Source organism: Manacus candei, unplaced genomic scaffold (genome assembly GCF_025592945.1).
Source record: "Manacus candei isolate 608988 ecotype Guabito, Panama unplaced genomic scaffold, ASM2559294v1 h1tg000222l, whole genome shotgun sequence".
NCBI classification, from domain to species: domain Eukaryota; kingdom Metazoa; phylum Chordata; class Aves; order Passeriformes; family Pipridae; genus Manacus; species Manacus candei.
In genome coordinates, this window is record NW_026138270.1 from 528 (window position 1) to 7742 (window position 7215).

The 7215-nt window shown below is 54.7% G+C and overlaps 1 long non-coding RNA gene across 1 annotated transcript; it reads left to right on the plus strand.

The window, feature by feature from the left end:
* The first annotated feature begins 4858 nt into the window (after positions 1-4858).
* Positions 4859-5626, plus strand: LOC127464420 (uncharacterized). The gene is made up of 3 exons (XR_007901357.1): positions 4859-4922; positions 5021-5059; positions 5414-5626. It is a non-coding gene; the product is annotated as an uncharacterized LOC127464420 (long non-coding RNA).
* Positions 5627-7215: the final 1589 nt, after the last annotated feature.

A 7215-nucleotide genomic window follows, 5' to 3' on the forward strand; every position in this document is an offset into this window, starting at 1 on the left:
CTGACACCACCCTGTGATTTATGCATTCAATGATTTTTGTTCTCTGTGAATCTTCTTTGTGGGTGGTGCTTCTCGAACAGTGGACAGGAAGACAGAAGAGTAAAGGAAAGGAAGAGGTAGCCCCAATGCACCGCAACCCTCCTCTCTCAAAAAAAACAACTTTATAATAAAATAGTAAGCTAATTTGTATTAGCTGCTCTCTCTCCACCCCGTGAGTAATCAGGGTGAGTAATAGGCTACAATCAAATTTCTTAACATTAATAAGGTTACAAACATATACACATACTTGAAATTATACATCAAAACATTGAGTTACTTGGGAGCTGGTAAAAGGCTTTCTTATGTTCTCTTTGGGCCTAAATTTAGTTCTATTTGTTAAATTTAACCAAATATGAAATTCAATGCCTTTCAAGGCAGAAGGCTAATGTATATAATGCGTATTTGTATGATTCCAAATATGCATGAAGACTTGTACTAACTCCCAGGTTATATTTGGTTGAGTTTCTCAATCGAGAGAGATATTTAAAAAGACAAAATAAACTTGACAAAAATTAAACTAACAATACATCTCAGAAAAACTACACAAACAAATTAACAATTCTTAATAAGTTGTTAATACAAGTAATTTTGGGAGCAGGGGAACACAAACACAATGTTTGTGGTAGGTTTTTACATCTTGCAAAATTATTAGGATCATAACATTTTTAAGATAAAACACATGCAAACAAAAAACCCCAAACCTGTATAACTCTTCAGTTCTGTTGTCACTTCATGTTCTCATAGGACAATGAGAACTGATGACAGCAGCGGTAGAAGGCTTTATCGGTTCATGTGGTGGGATCTCTCCTGCTGGTTGGTTTCTGCAAAAAGAACAAATCTGGCCCATTGTGGACCGACTGTTAAAAAGAAGGAAGAATCCATCGAGTGTTTATTCGATGGTCCTTCCCGTGAGCACCTGTGGCTCCCCATGTGTGAGGGTGTTCCCATCCCACTTCTGTTTCCCCATTCCCAGTTCTTGGTGTTCCCATTCCCATTCCTATTGTCCCCATTCCCATTCCAGGTGTTCCCATCCCACCTCTGTTTTCCCTATTCCCATTCCAGGTGTTCCCATTCCCATTCCTGGTGTCCCCATTCCAATTCCTGGTGTCCCCAGTCTCCTCCCAATGTTCCCATTCCCATTCCAGGTGTTCCCATTCCCATTCCTGGTGTCCCCAACCTGCTCCCAATGTTCCCATTCCCAATGTTCCCATTCCCAGCCCAGGTGTCCCCATTCCCATTCCTGATGTCCCCATTCCCATTCCAGGTGTCCCCATTCCCATTCCAGGTGTTCCCGTCCCCATTCCACGTGTCCCCATTCCCATTCCCGCTGCCTCCATTCCCATTCCTGGTGTCACCAGTCTGCTCCCAATGTCCCCATTCCCATTCCAGGTGTACCCATTTCCATTCCAGGTGTTCCTATTCCCATTCCATGTGTTCCAATTCCCTTTCCAGGTGTTCCATCCCATTCTAGGTGTCCCCATTCCCATTCCTATTGTCCCTCCTCCCATTCCTGATGTTCCCATCCCACTTCTGTTTTCCCCATTCCCAGTTCTTGGTGTTCCCATTCCCATTCCAGGTATCTCCATTCCCATTCCTATTGTCCCCATTCCCATTCCAGGTGTTCCCATCCCACCTCTGTTTTCCCTATTCCCATTCCTGGTGTCCCCATTCCAATTCCTGGTGTCCTCAATCTGCTCCCAATGTTCCCGTTCCCATTCCAGGTGTTCCCATTCCCATTCCACGAATTCCCATTCCCATTCCAGGTGTTCCCTTCCCAGTTCCTGGTATCTCCATTCCAATTCCTGGTGTCCCCATTCCCATTCCTGGTGTCCCTAACCTGCTCCCAGTGTCTCCATCCCTATCCCCGGTGTCCCCATTCCCAATCCAGGTGCCCCCATTCCCAGTTCCTGATGTCTCCATTCCCATTCCTCTTGTTCCCAGTCTGCTCCCAATGTTCCCATTCCAGGTTTTCCCATTCCCATTCCAGGTGTCTCCATTCCCATTCCCCCTGTCCCCATTCCCATTCCTGGTTCCCAGGGAGGAACTGCCAGATGCCAGAGGAGGAGCCAGAATTTATTGCCCAAAGCAGGAGATTTTCACACCAAAATTAACCCCCGGTGATGTCACCACTGTCCCTCTGATGTCACCGCTGTGCCTGTGATGTCATCGATGTCCCCGTGATTTCACCGCTGTCATTTCCCCTGCTGGTTTACCTTTAAACCAGCACACCAGGTCTGTGCCCAACGAGGGTCCCTGTGGATCATCCAACGCGGGTCCTCCCATGGCTGATGGAGTTGGAGCAGCGGCCGAAGCTCTTCCCGCAGTCGGGGCACTCGGGGCTTCTCTTACCGGTGGGTCCGTTGGTGGGAGGTCAAGGAAGAGCTCTGCCTGAAGCTCTTCCTACACTCCCCACACTTGTGAGGCCTCTCCCTGATGTGGATGGGAAGGTGGGTGTAGAAGGTGGAGCTGTCCCACATTCCCTACACGTGTAGGGCTGCTCCCCAGTGTGGATGTGCTGGTGGCTGAGCAGCTTGGTGCTTGTGCTGAAGCTCTTCCCACATTCCAAGCACTTGTAGGGCCATTCCCTGGTGTGGATGCAATGGTGTTTGCAAAGGCTGGAGCTGTCCCTGAAGCTCTTCCCACACTCCTCACACGTGTAGGGCCTTCCCCACTGTGGATCATCTGGTGTCGGAGCAGGGTGGAGATCTGATTGAAGTTCATCCCACATTCCCCACACATGTAGGGCCTTTCCCCACTGTGGATCATCTGGTGGCTGAGGAGGGTGGAGCGGTCACTGAAGCTCTTCCCACATTTCCCACACGTGTAGGGCCGTTCCCCAGTGTGGATGTGCTGGTGCCTCAAGAGGTTGCATCTCTTGCTGAAGTTCTTCCCACATTCCAAGCACCTGAAGTGCTTTTCCCTGCTGGGAGGCTGCTCAGGGACCACCAGCTCGCAGCTCCGCCTCAAGCTCCGGCCGCCTTCCCGGCACACGCTGGCTCTTTCCTCCTCACAGCCCCCTGGGCTGGCTTTGGAGCCCCTCCTGCGGGGGCATCTCCGGCCCTTTTCCTCCCCGCTGCCTTCCTGCGCCGGGGAGCCCTTCAAAACGGCCTCTCCCACCAGGCTCTGCCGGGGGGATTTGTCCTCCGCGCTCTCCGGCCTCACCTCGGGGCCTGGGGCAGGAACCAACAAGGACACGCAGGGGATTTGCCTCCGGCCCACAGGGAAGCCCAAGGACATCCCCCCAACTCCGGCCCCGGCAGGACGGTCACAAAAGACAAAAGACCCACCCAAAGGGGCACTGACTTCCTCCTCACCTGCCTGGGGGGCCCAAGGCATCTTCCTCTTCCTCGCAGCCTCCTCCTCCATCCGCCCAAGCTTTGGGAAGCAGAAATCCTGATGGGGGGGAAAACAAGGGGTGAGCGCATTGCCTTGGGGGTTCCTCCTGCCCAAGTGCAGCTCTAGGACTCACCAGGCATCTTGTGTCCATAAAAACCCCCAAAACACCAACATTCAGCACAAAAATACCCTCCCAGGAGTTCCCCCTCTCTGCTCTCTGGGGTTAGGGGGGTCCCCCCTGTCTGGTCTGATGGCACTTCTGCCTGCATTGGGGGTCCCCCTTCTCCGGGTTGCCGGGGGTCCCGCGGCTCCGGGGGGTTCCCACTCTCCGGGGTCCCCTTGAGTGTTGCCAGGGGGGTCCCAGGTCTCACTTCTCCCCACTCTGCCTCCCGGGGCCGGCCGGCCCTCCTCTCTCGGCTCCCACCCTCGCAAACCTCTTGGCGCTCTCGGCTCCCACCCCGCCTCAAGGCCCCCCCTCCTCTCCACACTCCAAGGCCTTCCCCCTCTCCGGGACCCCCGCTTAAGGGGCCCGGTGCTCCCTCTCTGCTTCCCCCCCTCCAGCATTCCGGGGGTCCCCCAGCTCCGGGATCGCCCCTCTCCGCTCTCCCCACTCCGTGGCTACCGGGGTTCCCCCCCGGCTCTCACGGGGGGCCCCCAAACCGCTCTCGCCCCCCCGCCATTGCCCAGCCACCGCCAGGACCTTTTGGCTGCTCTTTGTGCTCCCGCTCGGCTCCTCCCTCGGCTGGGCCGCCGCTTTTGGCGGGTTTCCTCCTCTGGGATCCGCCCCCTGCAGCCCTTCCCCCCCTGGACCAGCCCCCTTGGGCCCCCCTTGGGCCCCCCTTGGGCACCCCTTGGGCCCCCCTTGCCCAATAAGTCTGATTATACAGACAAGCAATTTGGTTTTAACCCACAAAACCCAAATGTATAACCCAGCACCCTGGGGCATGAACAAAGTGGTTTTCCTTGGGTCCCCCCCGAGTCCAAAGTAAAGGGAGAGGAGAAAAAACCTGCTGGTGGGAGAGCTGTTGCAGTCTGGTCAAAAGTGTTGATTGCAGTCCAGTTGAGGGTGGTGGTCTCAGTCTGGTTGAGAGTGGTGAGCTGCAGCCTTCCTGTGGATCCCACTAGTGGTGGAAAGGTTCCGAAACTCCAGGTTTATATATTCTCCAGTTCAGGCAGGAATGGTCAGTCCTCCCCTCAGAGCGGGGAATTCCATAAAAGGATGCTCAGTTCTTCCCTAAGAGCGGGGAATTCCATAAAAGGGTATGAGGATTGTCAGAGTGGGGAATTCCATAAAAGGATATGAGGATGCTCAGTCCATAAAAGGGTAGGAGGGTGCTCAGGACATCCCCCCCACCTCGCAGGCCCCCCCCCCCTAAAACAGTTCCTGGGAAAATGGCATGGAAGGCCATAGAATACACACTTTTGGGCTACACCCATCCAGTGAGGAATCGGTCCCAGCTGTTCTAACTAGGACACTGTGTCCGTCATCGCTGCCATCATCATCATCATCGGTCTCGTGGCAGTCGGTGTTTGGAAGCTCCGATCCGGTAACTCCCGGGATGGGGGTCGGCAAGGGGCACGGATCCGCCCGGCAGCATTCCGGGGATCCTGTGCCACGGGTGCTGATCCCACTTTCTTTCCATAGGGAAGAGGGAGGGGAATGGATATGACCCCGCGCCCACCAGTGAGTCCCAGCAGCGTGTGTGGATCCAGATCCTCTGTGCAGGGATCCCAGGATGGATGCCGAGATTCCAGAGGGGAATGGGGGCCTAATGGTTGGAGCGGGATTGGAAGGGGATTCCAGCTCAGGGCAGGATTCCGGAGTGGGATCAGGTGGAATTGTGGACTGGGATCAGGGCTGGATTCTGGAGTGGGATTGGTGTGGGATGGATGGAGTGGGATTGGGGTGGGATGGACAGAGCAGGATCAGGTGGGATTCCAGAGCAGTTCCTACTCTCCCTGGGCTCCACAGCCAGATCCATCCCCTGGGATGGGAACAGGGACATGGTGACTCCTTTCCCCGCTCTCATCCCAGCAGGAATCACAGCCTGAGCGATCCTGGAGCTGGATCCGCCCCTTCCCTCTCCCTGTGGAAAGGCAGGAGCTGCTGGCAGAGCTCATCCCGCTGCTCCCACCCACCCCGGCCCCCCTGCGGCTCTTCCCCATGGATCAACTTCCTGCTTTTTCCAGTGTGAAACCCAGGACCACAATTATTCCTGAGGCTTTAATTTGGGTGTGAAAATCTCCTGCTTTGGGCAAGAAATCCTGGCTCCTCCTCCGGCATCTGGCAGTTCCTTTGTGGGAACAGGGAATGGGAATGGGGACAGGGGGGTTGGGATGGGGACACTGGGGACAGGGATGGGGACATTGGGGACAGGCTGGGGCCACCAGGATTTGGAATGGGGACGTCGGGACTGGGATGGGGACATTGGGGACAGGGATGGGGACACTGGGAGCAGGTTGCAGACATCAGGAATTGAAATGGGAACACCAGGAGACAATGGGGAAAGGGATGGGGACACCAGGAGCAGGATGGGATGACCAGGAGAAGATTGGGGACAGTGGAACAGGCTGGGGTCATCAGGAATGGGATGGAGATGCCAGAAATAGCAATGGAGACATTGGGAGCAGGTTGGGGACAGCAGGAACTGGGAATGGGGACACACGGAAATGGGAATGTGGAAAACAGAGCTGGGATGGGAACATCAGGAATGGGAATGGGGACACCAGGAATGGGAATGGGGACACCAGGAATGGGAATGGGGACCTGGAGGACCACGCTGGGGACACTGGGAGCAGCCTGGGGAGAGCAGGAACTGGAATGGTAACACCAGGAAAGGGAACGGGGACATCGGCAGCAGGTTGGAGACACGAGGGACTGGGAATGGGGACATCAGGAATGGGATGGGAACACTGGGAATGGGAACACTGGGAATGGGAACACCAGGAATGGAGTGGGAACATGAGGGACCAGGATGGGGACACTGAGGACTGATGGAGAGGAGCAGAGACCCCAGACTCACCTAAACCCCTCCCAGAACTGAGGACCAAGAGAAGCTCCGCCTGAGCTCCGCCCGAGCTTTGCCCATTATTAATATGCATAGATAGATGTTGTGATCAGATGAATATGATGTATCATATTTAATCATATATGAAAATTGTATACAACCCCGATATTGTGTGAAACTCTCGACCAAGTTCTCTGTGGTGCGAACCACGCTCGCTGCCGACGTCGGCAATAAATCCCTTTGCTGCTCAAAGATCCAAAGTCTCTGAGCAGTTCTTCGGACTGGGTTTTTCAGCATCGCAGAGGCAAAGGCACAAACTGATGGATGCCCTCAGAGTGCAACATTCCCTCCAAAGAGAAGAGGGAAATGCTTCATTGCTGAGCCCTGCAATCCCCTGCCCTTGCCCACCAGGCCAGCACAAGAGCACCTGACCTTGTCACTCGGCTCCTGGGCCTGTGGCTCTGTTCCCCTGGCAATAGGCACGGCCACTGCAAAGAAATCCCCCAGGGAAGGCACACACTGACGGATCCCCTCAGAGGGCAACATTCTCACCAAAGCTCCCCTCTCAGCTTCCTTTACACTGACCTCTGACTGCAGGGACCTCCTTCCCACTCTGCTGATGCTTCTCAGGTTGTGAACCTCCCAGGAAAAAAACCCAAATGCCAAGGGATGTGCTTAGATTCACAAAAGATACAGCCCACCAGAATTAACATCTGATTCAGACTGGCAGGAAAATGCTCAACTTGCTCGGCGTCCCTCCAGTGCCAAAGGCCCCCCCACCGCTTGCATCCCACCTGGAAAGAACAAGAAGATACTCACAGAACGACCTTTG